Source organism: Danaus plexippus (genome assembly GCF_018135715.1).
Source record: "Danaus plexippus chromosome 3 unlocalized genomic scaffold, MEX_DaPlex mxdp_34, whole genome shotgun sequence".
In the NCBI taxonomy this organism is placed as follows: domain Eukaryota; kingdom Metazoa; phylum Arthropoda; class Insecta; order Lepidoptera; family Nymphalidae; genus Danaus; species Danaus plexippus.
Window position 1 is genome coordinate 1,843,312 of NW_026869846.1, and position 16,948 is coordinate 1,860,259.

The window sequence follows — 16,948 nt, forward strand, 5'->3', positions numbered from 1 at the left end:
TCAGCGACGGACTGAAGACAGCGCGCGCGCCAGACGCCACGATCTCGACGTTCCCATTGGTTAGTGTGAATAAACTTTTTCAACCAGTTTAAAAGTTTTTGCATCGCTGTCCAAGTTTTACTGTAGTCTTTAGTTGGTAGTACTGTACAATGTTATGTGCAGCCTGCACTTCATAATGCATTGACGTAACTTTGAACTCCGGAAGAATGTAATGCTGTCTGTGTTTTGTAAATAAATAACTTATGAACTATTTCATTGTTTATAGTTCACCTACTGTATAAAATTTATATTTTATTATATAAATAATAATAATAAGTGTCACATGTTTGAATCTTTGTGCTACATTCCTGTGGCACTTGCAATCCGCGGTGTGCCTCATTACATCTCGAAAACAGGTGACTCAGAGCGATATTTTATAATTAATCTTTTAAATGTATCTTATATTGACTGTGATTATAACAATAGACGTATATTTTAATTTAAAATATTAAAAAACAAACATATTGAGGCAATTTTGAAATTGTGAAATCTTAACTGTTCGTAGTGTTTTTTTTCTTAGAGTAGGGTTTAGTGTCAAACAACATAAATCAATATTATTATCATATTACATATATTAGGTATATAATAACCCTTCTTCGACTTATTTAATAGTTAGTCTTATAATTTAGACGATTTTACACACCTATAAAGAAAGAATGTTGTAGAAAATGGATTCTTCAGGTTTTTTTAATAAAAAAAAAATGTCGGTAGAGAACACGCCTTTTGACGGAAATCGAGTCTTGTGTATCTATACTAGAAACAGACTAGATCTACCAGATGAAACTAGTTTTAAGAGTGTAGATAATAATCTATATCTAAATTATCAATAGATAAAAAAAATTACACATTTAATTTCTGTAGTAAATATTTTCCCGCCTATTTTTTTTTAATTAGGACATGGCGCATAGGTATTTATATTTTTTTTAGTATTTTTTTTTTAGAGGTCATAAATTAAAAATTTAAAAAGCATTTTAAATAATACTTAATAAAAACGAGTTGATTCTACTTAATTTCAATTCCACAACAACAATATTTTATAATGAATATCTAGTTTTTTCTTAATTCTTTACCAAACTAGTTAGCACACGCCCACGGACTAGATTAATCGTCTTGAAAGACGTCATATCTAAGTTAACCAGCACGCTTGTTTGTAACCTTACATCTTACACTTAGAATTATTTAACAATTGTACGAGTGAAAGGCGAAAACTTAACACAGAATATATAAATATCTAATGTATTTTTATATTATCTAGGTGAAAGTTATTTGATATAATATAATCAATCAGCCTATAAACGTCATTGGTTTTTTGTCAAAAGTCTTCTGTCTATGGTTTTAAATATTTACAAAAAGCGCATTGTTTATTCCATTAAACTCTAAACTTATTCTTTATCATAAGCTTATATAATATAAAACATGTTTTATAATAAATTTCACAACGTCAGTCAAGTCTTAATAAATTTTTAAATAAATAAGTTACACTTATATAATGTTTTGTTAAATATACACTACGGAATCTATGATTTTTTTATTATAGTCTCAATATTCTTAATTGTATTTGGTTACGAGTAATCCATTGAGGTTTGTTTCTGTTACGGAGTTGTCATCTCTACTAAAGAAGTTTTTTTTTATATTAAAAGACATTTGCTTGTTCGAAAAACAAATCGATCTGTCCCTTTGTCGCTATGAATGTTTTAAATTATTTATCTATACACATATTATATTCCGAATCTATCTAAATTCGTCGACAAGAAGTCGGCAAAAAGGCCATATATGCCGATCCTATTCTACGAGAACAAAACGACAGATTAAAAAAGTCAAAGTTTAGTTACATGAATGGCATAATATGGTACATTAATTTAAAAAATGTTTAACCTAACACGCGAGACGGTTCCGCTGTTACCTTACGGTATTATTGTTGCACAAATGTTATGCAAGTTCTATACGATTTATGCAGAAATATTTTTACTATGCAAGCGGACATTTTGAATTTCAACATAGCTATCACGTACACGGACGGCGCGATAAGCTTAGGACAATCCGGAGCGTGTTGCGTCACGGCAGTCGACAAGTCATATTATCATGTGCACTCAATAGGACTTTCTCCTATTTTTTATGAAGGAATTCTCCGAGGAATCCTAGCGATCGTGAGCCGTATGAAAGTTACGCCCTATATGGGCAGAACGTGTAATGAGTCCGTAATTATAGTTAACATATCACGCGATCACTTCAAACTTAGGAGATTCCATCGATCGGATTATGGATTAATTTTCAATATTACTACATAAAATTTATAATCTTAATTACTTAAAATACAACGAGATTTTCTTATTCTTTTCTTTATTAAATTGCTTAATAAATAATAATAACAGTTAGCATAGAAGTGTAACATTTTTATGCTTTAATTACGTTTGTATAAATACATATATAGCAGTAAAGTACTTTGCTTTAGATAAGTACGTTTCTTAATTAGTAAGCATCGAAATTTTGGTTTAACATTAGTGAGTGCATATACATATATACGTTCACATATCTACTTTGTGAATAATTGGGAAAAGTAAGTGGAATATACTTAGTTTTGAATTAAAAAATTATATAGAATTGAAAAGTCATGGACCCGAGTAAAATTGGAATCAAAGACACAACGATTACCCCGAGTTAGTATAGTTACTCTTTACACTGCATACGACGCGTTGTCTGTTGTCATATTTTTATTCCTAACACATTATATGTAGTATGAACGTGAGTTATTTAATGAAAAACAGGAAACGCTTCGTATGTATGCAAACTTTTACTAAGCAAATTGGAATTTAGAACTCATTTAGTAATTAAATAATATTAAATAATAATAAAAGAAAAAAGAAAAATAAATATGATAAGTTTTCGGGTCAAGGTCACTAGTTAATACAAAACATTTACCACGATGTTTTATCCGTCAGCTAACTGACTACGAGCTTTATAAAGTGTCGGTAAACAAGGTTACTGGCTTCGGGCCAGGCCGCTGTCTTGAGTGACAACGTAGACAACGTTGTTGCAAACTCCAATACCCCTTTGATATAAAAACTTCATGGACAATGAGAATTAAGTCTTAATACGGCGCTATTGATGTGTGATGTTTAGAAATATAAAAGTAATCGTTTGCAAAATTAATGTGTTCAGAAACATTACATCAAACTAATGGCGAATATAAAGTTTTTTTTCTGTATGTATTTGTACAAATGTTTCCTTAATTGCACTATTAATTTTAACAGCCACGCTTTATGTTGCGTCCGCACGTGATTTGGTGGACATTAAAACTTATTTATGACTCACAGCACGACATACAAGATGTCTTCGCTAAATTTGTACAATGTACCCGAGACACTTTTCAACCGGCTCCGCGACAATTGCGGGCTGACATGGTTTTTTTAATGAACGGCTTAGATTCGGCAATTTAATCCGACGTATATTTTTTTTTGTTTTAAAGTATATCGCCTAGTTAGTGCGATATAAATTCTACTTATATATGATCTCTAAAAATGAGAAAGGAAAATACTTTCAACCAAAATCATCACATCATCGTCTTCGTATAACGACATTAAATATTCTCTTTAAACTCGAAACCAATTTATATCCCTCCTTATTCAATTTAGATAAATTTCTAACGAAGTAGTTTATAACACAATTTGTGCCGGAAGTCAGTGTTTTTACTTTTGTTCCATAAAGTTATGAAATAATCAAATTTATACAATAAACGGACGTCTGTACTCAAATATGGATGTGTGCATCCGATCTTTTAGTTGTAATTTATTTTATAAACATAAAGTTTTAAATATACTTATCGTTTATGGTGTTATCTTTAAAGGGAAAACTGTAATGATTGAACAAGCGCCCTTTTCTCTCCAAAGGCCAAAAAAATATCTTATTATTTCTAAATATCCGAGTTAGTAAACCTCTTTAGTTAAAACTTATTTACTTTCATTCCCACACACTTACGAAAATTCTCACACCGTGGCCTAAATGTTATATACAAGTCGAACAACGCACAGTGCGAGTTGCATTAGTAATGAAGATAACTTTTATTATTTTTTTATGTGAGAGATGGCAAACGAGCAGACGGCCTACTTGATGGGCAGTAGTGACCGTCGCCCATGGACATCCGCAACATCTATGTTAATGCCTTGTCAAGCTTGGTTGTTGAGGGAAAGCGAGGGGTGGGAATTAAGAAATGGCAGAAAAGGGTGGGTACAGGGAAAAGGCAACCGGATCTCTGCCTCATCGGACGAAACGCAGTCATTAATGACTACTTCACGCTGATCTTCTGTGAGAGGGTGGTAGTTCCCCGATCGAGCCAGCCATGTTTGCGCTGTAGTTACTTGACCGCAACTGGGCTCTACCACCTATATTTGTACTTTATATATATATATACTGTCTTAATAAATAAAAAAATGTATTTATTAAAAACCTTGGTCTGCTTGGATATCATTTCGAATCAAAAAGTACCTTCGTATTTCTCTTACTTTTTTTCTTAACATTTAATTGTCATTTAATCGAAACCAGTGCTTCAGCCGTGAAATACTAAGGAACAATTAGACATCAACTTTAGCATTTACAAAAGCAAGTATGATTTATAATGTTTTATTTAAAAGAACATGTTAATATTACAGCTCACTCCGTGAATGCTCTCCGTTATACTTTCAAATCGGTCACACATAATGTAAACGGATTTCGAAGTCGGACGCGGTTGGATTAATTCTATTTAATGTGAATCAAATCGTCTTTCCAATGTATGTTAGTTTCATGACCTTAGTTTTAATGTAATGCATGCATGCATTCTGTTGACAACAAACCACTTATATCAGACGTCGTTTATGAAGGTTACGAAAAGGTATGGAGAAATAAAACATAATGATTTTTGTTGTTACGATTTAATCGTCCAAGTCTAGAACATCAATAACATTTTGTTCAGATATAATTAGTATAAGTCTCTCTCTAAGTCACTGCGCCATGTTTATACTAATCTCCTATTTTCACATCAAAATTTCATTAAAATCGGCTCAGCGGTTCAAATTTCTAGAAGTATCACATATACAGAAATTCATTTCACACTTTCAATACTATTGATTTTCAAATATAAGTAATATTTTTCGGTTTATACTACGCGTATTTTATTATTTAAAAAAACTGATCACACGCCATCTCGTCTGCCCGTGATAACGGTTGCTGAAAAGTAACCGAAACGTCGGGAGTATGTAGTCTTTTAACATAATGATATACGCTTAGTATAGTCAGAAAAATATTAGTTTCATTTAAATGAAAGTCGTAAATCTGATTAGTATGGATTTTTTAAATAAACTTTGATTATGGTTTTGATTTATTGAAGCAATAAAAATTTCAATTAACTTATTAGGAAAAGAAATAACAATAACTCTGATAATTATTGATGTAAATCAATAGAAATGCAAATATAATTAAATAATCTCAATCGATATGGTCAATGAAATGTAAAATTGCTTCATTGGAACAATAAAGAAGACTAATAAAGGCACTGTATTAAATTAGGTTAAGCAATTTAGGAAGTATATGTATTGTAATAGAATTGAATTGATAATAGCTAAACTATTTGTAATTTTTATATCAAAGAATAATTTTCAGTACACTTTATTATATATTTTAAGTCTTTTAAAATATATATATATATATATATATATATATATATATATATATATATATAAAGAATATATAAGAAATATATGTTTTTATGTGTGTGTGTGTGTTTATAAAAATAAATCATTCTTATATTCAAAGAGTTTTAAATGTCTATTCTTGAACAGGTCCATTTTTAGCCTAACAATGCAAATATTACGTAGATAGAATACTTATTTATTGAAGGCAAGACAAAAAAAAATATCGTTGGTATTCTTTTTTCAAAGTTTTGGAAAATAATGGTAGTTATCGTACTTTATCTATTTTAAGCATGTCTTCTTTAGATAGGTTTCTCGATAGACGATGTTCAGTTGTACTCATTAGTATACCAAGAAACACAATCATGATGGACATGTCAGCAATTTACGTATGCATTCTTACAATTGGCGTTGCGCCAGCGCAGGCAAATAATGCTTGATTCGCGTGAATGGACGCGCAGGTAATGTCAGTATAATAACGGATGTATTGTAGAATATTGTTAATGATTTGTGAAATATTTGCGGTATTTGAATTACGCCTACTTATGTTTAGAAACCGCATAACTTGGGGTCATTCTTTATATTTACGTTGAAATTGTTGAACGCATTGTTATCTATTACGGACGGACGTTCGCATTTGTTCTTATAGTTACCACCAAATATGCTAAGGTGTATTTTTTATAAATCACAATAACAATATATTTTTTGAAATTCTTCATCGGTTTCTTTAAGTTTTCTGTTATTATCATAATTTTTCACAGTTTAAATCACAAAGGTATGAAAATTATTCTGAAGCCATACACGAAGTGTAGGAGACTTAGAAGTTAAAACTAGGCTGTGTGCCTGCAACCCTTCACCTAGTAACAATTGAATTAAACTTATTCCTCACAATAAAAACTCTCTCAGGCGGAACTGTAAATAAATTAAAATAAAAAAAGTTATATGCAATGAATGTTTCAGTCACAATCTATTTTCTGTGATATCAATGATCAATATTTTGTCATTTCTTCCAGATACATTTTTTCAACTCTACCTTTGATTAAGCATTATGTAGGCTTCGTTAACTGTATCCTTAAGCCGAGTTTGATTCATCTTACGCTGAATACGGAGCGTGAACTTGTTCATTAATAAATCTTGTCACTTATTTTAACTTGGCTATTGATTGACAAACGGAAAACGCTGCAGACATGATCTAAACAATACTAGGTTCTGTTATTTCACAAAAACACGTACTAAATACTTATTACCATTTATATACTTAAGATGTTTCGTGAAATTATTTTGTTGTATTAGTCCACTATAACCACCGTCTGACTGAACCGCGGTGTCATAAAATGTCGGCCCAAAATTTGTGTTAGGTTTAACGAGCAAGAGATCTTTCTGAATTATATCTTCAAAAACAGCTTTAAAACAAATATAACTTTAATACAATATTTCATACATTTCTGTTTTTTGAGTATTATTAAATATTTCTTATATTAAGACTCTTTACGTTTTATGCTGTACTTAAAATAGCAACACATACCCACACGTTTGACTGGAATGGAGCCAATAGTAATGTTATCAGTACGAGCTGTATAATAATGTTTGTCCTCGATTCCATTATCTAATGGACGTTTTAACTTAGATATATTAAAATATATGTAAACAAACAATGATATATATAAATTTATATTTGCATATATAATGTGTGAAGTAAACGCGGTTATAGCTGATAAAGAAAGTGTGGACAGGTTGTAAAGTGTCATTAAACTGTTTTGAAAGTAAAAGTGCCTCGTTCCAATCACAAACACATAATACTGGATTCTCAACTACGCGAGTATTTGTCCTTTCAAATGTATTCATCTTGTCCGAGAGTATTTACGTTTATATCTGTATAAGATACAATTTTACGACCGCTTACATATAAAGTTACGCGCAAACATTCTAATAGTTTTAAATTTAGTTAAATCTATAATTACTCTCCCTTTCCTGTGTAGTCGCGTTTTTCTTCTCAGTAACTTTAAAAATACTGATAACTTATTGATGTTCGAAAGCTAGAATGTATCAGTATTGACTGGTTTGTATGTCACCATTGCGTCCAAACAAACAGACATTCGCTATAATCATATCATGTATATATATAATGACCCAATTATATTACATTACAAGTTATATCCAATAATACCTGTCAATTAAATTACAAGAATAAGGCCAAGCTGGTATTGGCTGGTTTCACTGAGTTAGTACAGAGACTCGCAAACCGTACGCCTAATACAAGTTAGCAATTAATAAGAAAAACGACAAACGCTCTGTTTATGTCGCTGGTGCCAACTAATACTAACGGTATTAAATAGTTTGAATATTACATACTTTAATTTTTGTAAATAGATGATTCTAATTTAAAAAAAACACGTTTATTATGTAAATGTCGTACTGTTGCATAAAACTGTCATACTTTCCTACTGTCGTATTTTTATAAAAACACTCTGTTGTTTTAATGAAGCTGTCATTTTATTTGTATTTTCTATTCGCTTATCACAAGTTTGAACCGTCACGCTACAATGGAAGGGTTACTTGTTTTTACTTCGACGTTATAACTGAAAAACTCCTAAAGCTTCGTGTAATGGTAAAACCATGCAAACCTGAGGTAAGCGAACTATTGTCGAAATAAACAGTACCATATTGAGTAATGAGAATATCTTTGATCGCGATGACCTCGTGGTCTTCTTCTGCCTTCTGATCAATTTAACGGTAGACTAACTTAGCATTTTTAGAAAGGAAATTTGTATTTCAGAAAGACTTGTTTCAAAATATAATAAATGTCTAAACTAATTTACTGCTAACACAAAGGAGATAATTACTGTTTTATGATATCTCTTTATATTTTCAAAGTTTTTCTTGAGTAGCGAAAACTGGAGTCTGTGTTTGATTTTTTTTTGTAAACGTACTAGGTACTAAAATCTTAGCTCTGTATTATAGTCAATCAAAATCATTCAGTACGGGACACGCAATTAAAAAGATAATACTTCGATATCTTACATATCGAATAGAATTTGTATTGTGACATTTTCCTATTGAAATTTAAATATAAGGATTGGTCATACCAAGAAACAAAATACTAAGATCAGTGGCTGGTATTATCTAAATACCAATTGATAGCTACTTATCATGACAATGACAGCTGTCATCGGATAATGCAGCAAACAAGAGACTCAACACTTATCGTGATAGATGGAATTGGAATACAGCATTACGTCCAAGATAAAATAAACTTGGACAGGGTTGATCTGAAACTAAACAAAACAGCATACATTTCTTATGACAAAATGTTTTTCTGAACATTCCATAGAAATCAGCACATTAGGCCTATCTTGTTTCAAAATCACAATTTTGTTTGATTAAATTTCTTGCAATGAACCTGGATTAAATTTGGAAGAGGTTCAAAAATATACAACCTTTCTTGAATTTTTCCCGAAAGGATTATTTAAACTGACGAAGACGTAAGGAAGAAAAAGGCGAATGTTGGTTAGGGGACTATGCAGCTGGAAAATTTTGCATAATGCTGCTTAAATAGCAGCCAAATCGGCTAGAGCTCTGTGACCTGGTCCATGTTATTGGTGAACTAACAGTCAACAACTTAATCTACCGCTGATAATAATACCTTGAATGTTTTGCCTTTAATAAAACGTCTTTGTAATCAACGCACGACGACCGCTCTCAAAAATAACATGTACGCAAGGATTGAAGGGATCCCAAAAATACCTGTAAGTCATTCACAAATGTCACTGTTTCATTGATGTCGTCAAATTATCCTTGATGGAATATGAGTGTTCGTCATTAGGCATTCTTTCATCCAGTTTCAATATTTCACATAGTAGGATTTAATGGAAGCGATACACAAAATTATAAAAATTTTCTCTATTTCTAAATATACGTCTCGTTTTTATAATAAACCATAAAAAATATTTATTTTGTACCGGCCTTGAGAAATATAACTTTCAGACGCTCTTACACAGCATAATAATGACGAGCGTATTCCAGAAAAGTTTTGTTAATGCCCCAAACTATTTTCCTTATTAATAAAGTAATACATCTGCGATTAACTCTTATAATATTATATAAATGTAGGAAAAAGACTGTTACGTCGCGATCTAATCAGAACAAATTGAAAGTAGATCTGTTTTTAACGGTTTTTTAGTGGATCAAAGTGGATTGAATAATATTTCTATGTAATAAGTGCATTCAACGATTGTTTTTCAAATATCAAAACAATCTTGCTGATAAGTAATCATAACAAACGAATAATCTTATCGTTTTCTTAAAGTTTTGGCGTGATATCCACTGAAACAGTAACGGTGGGACTGATAATTTTGATATTCTGTTCATACTTAAACATAGTTAAAAAAAAAACAATCTAACATCTATTACAAATCAAAGTACAATTACGTTTGACGTTAATAAAATCCAACAAGTTTATTGCTGATGTATTTGTCTTTGTCAAATGTTTGGTTGTATTTGAATCATTATCCAAATCCGTACCCTTTCACTGACCTTATAGCATCCGTAGTATTTTATTATTTGTTTACAATGATTGTCCAGTCATTGTCGTGGTTCAATGACCCGTGGCCCGATGTAACCGGCTGGCTCTTCCTGGTTCCATTATGACACAATGAAAGGGATAGTTTATGATCAGAAACAATTTGTATCCGATTGATTTCATTAAAGACTTTAGACACTTAAAATTGTGTTTTTTTTATATATAATATAATCTGTACATCTGATGTTTTTTTTCCATTTGACGTTTCATAGACAACATTTTTTTTTATGTCCCAAACATAGAAACAATGGACTGTATGTTGGCCGCTGGGATTGTGTTAATTGAAGAAAGCCGGCCTGATTTAAATTGGAAGGCAAGATAATGAAGCATTCATAACTAACTATTTGCTAATTGGATGGAATGTAATAGCAAATTGTTATGATATCCTAGTACCTAATACATAATTAAAATATCTATTTACTTATCCTTATCCTCCTTATCCTTATCCTTATTTGAATATAAAATGAAAATCGGAAAGGTTAGAGAGCGGATATTCGTGATTGGTCAATAATTTGTGCGAATACTCATTTCGTGAATCAGTAGCGTAATATGCAGCTGGTGAAATTGTGACGGACGCCACAATGGGTATTGTTCGAGCACTCAGGAAGGTTGCGAGTAACCGCCACCTATTGTCTGGGCGCCTGGTACTCCGCTCGGAAATTTACACGCTTTAGTTCTGTTTGGGCGTGTCTTTTTATTAAACCGTCGTCTGATTTGTATCTCTTACGTACCCAATTAGTGTCATAACAGCTGAAAGTTTCATTGTTTTTTCATATAACTATTAGCACTAAAAATATTAATTTATGACCCGTTTCAAGACAATCATTTATTGATTTCAATGATGTCAATAAGTTACTTGTCATATCACTTGTCACATTGAACATATTTAATCGTACCGGATGATGATTTTAACCTTCGATGCATAGAAAGTTATTATTACAAAGACTGAAGCTTGTGTAAGTTTTATTGAACTATTAAGATTTAACTTAGTTTTATAGGATTTTCAAAGGGTAAAGGGTTGAGGACGTCTGCTATACGTTCTTGTCACCCGTGACATATTTTAATAAATTTTAGTCATATCATTAAAGATCGGAAGGCGTCTTAAGAAAAAATTGCCTTCTAAAAATTAAGGTTCATTGACAAAATTTTCTATGTAGCCTAAACATTACCGGTATTTAGATTAGATGTCATAGTTTTAGTGAATTTACAAAATTTTTATTCTCCACCTTTTGTTTTTTTTCAAAAAGTGCGGGTTCAAATTAACCACGCTTTCATTCGTTTTAACGATAACATAAGAACGGAGCAGAAGGTTCTGGAATATGTACATTAGGCTGTTATTAAAATTTTCCGACGTTCGTTGGTTGAATTCTATTACTTATTTTGTTTGAAAATCATAATTGTTTCTAAAACTTGGACAATATATAGTTTTTATATGAAAAAAATAAAAACTATCAAAGATTCAATTACGACATAGTTGTAACAACTAACAATTCATAACCTCACAGTTGTTCTCGCAGGTCTGACCGCTCGCTGACGTCATGAATTGATAACCGAGAGGAATGCAGTCAACATGGAGGTTGAAAATATAAAACCTCATTGTTACAACTTTTTTGTGACAAAAACGAGTCATAACGTTTCCACGTACAGTAAAAACGTTTAATTAACTAATATAAAAATATATTCATGAAGCGTTAGGTTTAACAAGAAAATTATTTTTCGAAGACACTTCTTGTTGTGTACTTCATAAAAAAAAAATAGTCAACAGATTATTGTTGATGATGAGCCATCAACACAGCCCTTTAAAATTTCAACAATTTAAAAATGTTGATAAATTAGAACTAGTTCACCTGAATTCTGGTATCACGGTTAAATCTTTAGCCTTACTTATTGATGAGTATGTCATTCACTCGTGTCTCTGGGACGCATTTTGGACACGCGGCACTAATCGCTGATTGATGCATCAGTTTGATATCATACTTATTTAGACTACACCGGGCGGCGAGTCGGAGAAATTGTTTTTATCGTATCTGACACGCTCAAATATTACAGTTAAAGTGAATACGGTCAAGGAAAATGACTTGTGAAGTCAATCCGGAATATAAACTATAGTTCGAAGGTATGCAATCTACAGAATTCATTACAGCTTTCCCATTCAACCAATACTTGCAAAATAGTTAGTTTTTAAATCACCAAAACTCGGTTTAATTATCGTAAAAGTATGAGAATATTGAAATCAAATTACTCCGTGATATGGTTTACCTTAATACTCTTAATAATATGTACCAATATTATTAGAAGAATGTAAACTACACGAAAACACTAATAGTTTTTATTATGGCAGCACTGCCGTACCGTCATCTCTTAACGCTTGTCCATATGTTATGTCAACAGTCAATTACGAGCGCTGTTTTCAGCAAATCATTTTTATTATAATGCTCTAAATTGTATTATTTCTGCACTGCATAATCACTGAGATTATATCCGCATACTAGAACAAGTGGCGTATCACGATCTTACGAGACAAAGTGTCAAGCGTGAGCTGAATCTATGGAACCTATTGAATCAATTCCATTTAAAGGTCGTTACAGAAACGATTTAGTCAGAACCTTGACGGAAGAACATTTCTATTGAGAATTTCATTGTTACGCTTCTTGATCAGATGATTCAGCATTCGATTTCTTATTATATTATTTTTATATATTTTATTACTTACTATCTTAAAATTGTTGGCTTAAATACTGAATGGTGGTAGTTTTTGCTGCGTTGTCAAATTTTAAAAGTATAAATACTTTATGATCGTCTTATTTCGTCTAAAAACCATAAACAACATAAAATAAAATAGGTCAACTAAACATGACTCGTTTATAAATTGTAACAATGAAAGCTACTTAATACATATATTTTATAGGTATATTACAGACACATTATTTTGATTCATTTTATCGATACCGTTGACAGGTGACTGATTAACATTACCTTTGTCTGAATAAATTTTAAAATATGATTGCAAATAACCTCATCATAATATACACATTATTATAATAATATCAAGGACGCCAGTACACGTTTAATTATATCTCCGTATTAGGATTTACTTCGGGCACACGAGACACATTCATCTCGTCTGTCCATGATCACCGTTCCTACAAACAAATTAATCGAAACCACAAGTAATAAGTAGAAATTTTATAATACATTATCGATTTTTTATACCCAAAACATATAAAAAATCGATTTAACTTCAAAAGTAAGATTTAATTATTACATTTTTTTATACTTAAGAAAAAAAAGTGCAAAATGTGTTTTTTCTCAATTTCTCCTTCATGTAACATTAAACATTTATTAAACACATTCATTACAAGGGATCTGTATCAACAACTTTTTATAACTATTTTGTCATTTTATGAAGAAAGTAATATATGTATCTATGTTCAGATGTAAACCGATGACAGCGCCGCTTTTTTTAAATTAACTTACTTAGCAAACCGTATCTCAGCTTCAAACGAGGAACTGTCTTTTATAAATAAAAACTATAAGCATGATGTAAATACAACATTTACACAACTTTTTATTCTTACAATTTTTTTTTAATTCATGTTACGGCATGATTCGTGCTGAATTTTTATATTTACACGAAAATATGAACCACTTACCACATTAAATAACTGTCACAGATGACAATGTGTCATAAAAATGTCATAAAGTAAAATGTGACATTGGCAAAATATTCCACAATTCCAGCATGAATGAAGCCATAGCATAAAAAAAAATTACAAAGCCAAATTTCTAACAAAAAGGTCGATCAAATTAAGAAAAACTGTCATAAAATACTAATTAACTATAAAAGGATCAATAGAATAGATCTATTTTATTTAGCTTTCACATGATCGTATCTAACAATCTAGGGTTGAAGCTTGTTAGTGATTCCGTTCTCGTTTCACAATTATTGCTTTACAGATAAAACAACTATAGTTACTATACTAATAAATGGAGTAATGAACTAAACTTACTTGATTAGTTTCAATATAAAAACCGTTTTCTTTTAACACACAGATGCATCTTTTGTTTCTACGATAAAAAGTTGTATCACTTTAAATATTTAGACACATGTCTGTTTGACGTTACCATTAGAAATGTCAAATTTCATAACCTTTAAATAATTTTGCCTTCTAAATTATTAAATTTTACGTTTTAAATTGATTTCTTTGTTCTGACATTCAGTACAAGATCGCTTAGGAAATATGGGGTTGATAAAAAATGTCTTATGAGATTAGATAAGGCTTTTTGTGTACCTTTCTCTTTTTTGTACGGTGCGTGCTGGAATGCATTGCGCACCGTAGGCGTTACAAAGTTACAAACATCTAAACTTAAACTGAGGTCATATTTGCTTGATAAATAAAATCTGATCTTATTAAATCATAAGATTTTGTTAAAAATATTATTTTTTATGTAACCAAGTAATTAATACTACAAAAAAGAATTTATAATTTACAAGAGTTTTATTGTTAGCATATAAATAAATTGGCTAATGGCTCTATTATTATAATTTAAATATTTTGTGTTACGTAAAACCTCCATCATAAATTTAATTTTTTAAAAAATAATTGATTGCTAGTGTAGGAATGTAATTTTATAATGAGAATAAAAAAAAACGACATAAATATGGGAATGTAATACTTAAAAGAGGTACCGTATCAAGATGACGTCAATTAGGTCACGTTCCAATAAGTAATAATTGGAGGATGGAGAAGGTAATTAGGAAATTCTTCCCTTTCCTTTAATTAACTAGTATCGGTTGATTGCTTACATCTTGTAAGCATGATGTCTTAATAAAATACAACGTCCATACCTTCCGTCTTTTTTCGAAGATAAAATCAAAGTTGTACGAATGACAAGTCAATGTCTTTATAATAAATAAAACCTTATTACACTTAAAAATTAGCACATTTTATTTTCAAAAATTGTTTAAAGATCTTGTTTTATTTATGTATCGTAATTCATAAAGGGTAATAATAAAAATACATTTTTTGTTACGTAATTTATAAACACTGTTAAAAGATAAGTATCTCACTTTTAAAATATATTAAATTTACTACAGGCATTAAAAATATATATATTTTTTAATATTTCTTGAAGAAAACCAACTATAATATAATCTCCTTTCTCTATACTCCTTTGTGTTTTACAAACAGACTAAAAGTAAGGAAGCGTCGCGTCGTCTGGATTTATTTAGGGATATTTGTCCAAGACTAATAAATGAGATCAAAACAACTCGGATTGTCTTCTTTTTATTACAGTGATTCATAAAGGCTTCGGAAATAGAATTGCTTTTAGAAGTGACGTTAAACGACGCTTAAGGAACGGTAATGGAAATTCTCCATTTTTAATTAACTTTTATTACAAATACAATGAGGACTTTTTTTTTTATTTCTTAATATTTTAGTTTAGTTTTAGTTCCTATCGTACACTTATTTAGAACTCTAAATATAAACTAAAATTTATACGAAGTGGCATATTAAAATTAGGAAAAATATGTCTGATTGATTTAAAAATTTTATTTATGTATGTTATTATATAATAAATACAATGGTCAACAAAGTTTCCGAGCTCCGATTGCGTCGTTATGGGAATGATACGAATATGAACATGACGATATTATAATACGAGCGTTAATTAACGTAAGTGTTAAAAGAGATTTCCTCAGCCATTGATGCGAACGGTGAACGCGTGAGAAAGTACCCACGGCCGTTCTCCGCGACAACTTTTCACTCATTACCGTGCGAATCTTGAGGGAAATCCATATGGAACCAGCGTTTAAAACTATCATTGGTCTGTTAAGTGCGATTATTAAAAACTACACTATAAAATATGCACGCTGTGTCGCTTACTTTATAAAGACTGCTGACTATAATGACAGATTATCTTACAACGCCGGCTTCTATTGTGTTTTAGATATTTTCAAAGTAAGATTTCACACACGCTCATGAATATGTATAGTATTGTTATTGTGATGCATCATAGTACACGAGCACACGAGCTGTTTCAGACTTTTCCATCGATCGCCTTACGATCTGGTCGAGACATCGGTCTGCAAGATATCAATGCTATAATAGCATATACTATATCCCTACAATGAATGTCCCAAGCTCAACATTCGTTATAATTTTTTATTAAAAAATATTGAATGTCTTAACAATGTAACTCCATATTATATCTCTTTAATTTTATTTAGGATTTAATCATATGAGTTTGTTTAATATTTTTAAATTAATTTGTCTTAACAGAATGTTTGGTACAGGTAGAGAATGTTTGTGTTCTAGATGACGCTTGTTTAAAAAAAAAAACACTCGGGCCGTAGAAAAACTATCTCGAGCAAGTGTTCCATTTATATAGTTCCACAAATTGGATTGAAAATGGAAGGCTGATAAAATAATTTAAATTTAAAAAGAAACCGCATAACAAACTACAGTTGATATTCACTCTTTCAGTGGAGACGTTGTACAATCTATGGACCAGTTGTCTTTGTTTTTGCTGGCTGTACTTCCGTTCACACAGAACTATTCATAGGGGAATCGCAGAAGCGAAACATCTGTCTGTTACCACCTGCCATCGATTGCAATGCTCCCACACCTTTACCGATGTCTGATTGTAAATCAACCACGAAACA